The following is a 1,341-nucleotide window of genomic DNA, read 5'->3' as shown; positions in this document are numbered from 1 at the left end:
CAAATAAATAAATAAAAATTCAGTCAACTGTAATCAATATGATAAATAATAAATCATTATAATTGCTAAAAACTGGACAGTGACTTTTTTAATAAGGACTCGACAGGAGGTATTAATTAATAGTTTATGACGTTGTTGTTTCACTAAAAATGAAACAATTCTCTGTATTGAAAAATTAAAATATTTGAAAGAGTCACTGGATTTTCAACATCTGCTYGGTTATTCTGCACAGCTGATCAAAACAGATCGATCACAGAAAATGAGTTGCTGCCGAGCCCTGTTTAATTAATCAGCATTTCATTTAGGTGGCGCTAATCACTTTTTTGTTTGTTTTCAAGGGCCGTTTCATTGTCCACGTTACTTATAGATTATCTGCTGAAATCTTTCTTATCTGCTAGATTTAAAAATGGATCTTACAGCACCTCAAGACGACTGAGCTCAGCATCAGCCCCGCCCACTGACCATGATGGCACACCAACACATTTAAGACATCTCCACATCACTGAAGCACACGTTATTTAATTAATTTCCAATGGTTTAGGTATTTAAAAAAGCATTTTATTTTAATTACTGACACATCCATTCTGTTCCATTTGTTTAATTGAGGTCAGGTTGTWGGGGCAACAGCTGTATGAAGAAAAGTCAGACATCGCTTTCCAGCTCCTCCTGAAGGCATCTCAAGGTGGTCCAGGCTAAGAAGGGTTACATAAACTCTGCAGCAGGTTTCTGTGTATATTCTGGGGTCTGCCGTTCACGCTGGTTGAARTTTAAAAGTTACTCTAAAAGGTTATTAAAGTCTCTGCTTTGCTGAAACGTGACATAACTTTGAAGGTTTTGTATAAATGCTAGTGGTAGGTGTCCACTTAAAATGTATAGATTGGGGTTTTTGGTACGTTAGCGTTGGTTTTCAAGGGGTGGGTAAATGGTGTGACCATTCTGGATGAGCCCCCAGTTGATGTCACGACTCCGCTTGTGGAGCTGCAACATAAATTAGAAACTGAAAACTTTCATTTCAAAGACGATAACTTGATGTAAAAAAAAAATATTTAAAAAAAGTCAACCAGGTAAAAGAACTGGCTAATCAATACCTGGAAGACATGCCAGGCAGGTCTTAACTCTTACAGGTGCAGCTAATGAAACTAATTAGGACAAAGCAGCCCTTTCTYCACACAAACGCCTGCTTAGCAAGGCCAGTGTGGGAGAAAAGGGGTTTAACATCTGAAATTATTAAAACACAAATTTGGGTGTGTGAGTTTCTGTGTGTGTTTATAACAAGAAATTATACAAGGGCATGCACACACGCACGCACGCGCACACACACAACAGTACTCCTTTCCCATC

Source organism: Austrofundulus limnaeus, unplaced genomic scaffold, assembly GCF_001266775.1.
Source record: "Austrofundulus limnaeus strain Quisiro unplaced genomic scaffold, Austrofundulus_limnaeus-1.0 Scaffold0, whole genome shotgun sequence".
NCBI classification, from domain to species: domain Eukaryota; kingdom Metazoa; phylum Chordata; class Actinopteri; order Cyprinodontiformes; family Rivulidae; genus Austrofundulus; species Austrofundulus limnaeus.
This window is presented reverse-complemented; position numbering follows the sequence as displayed.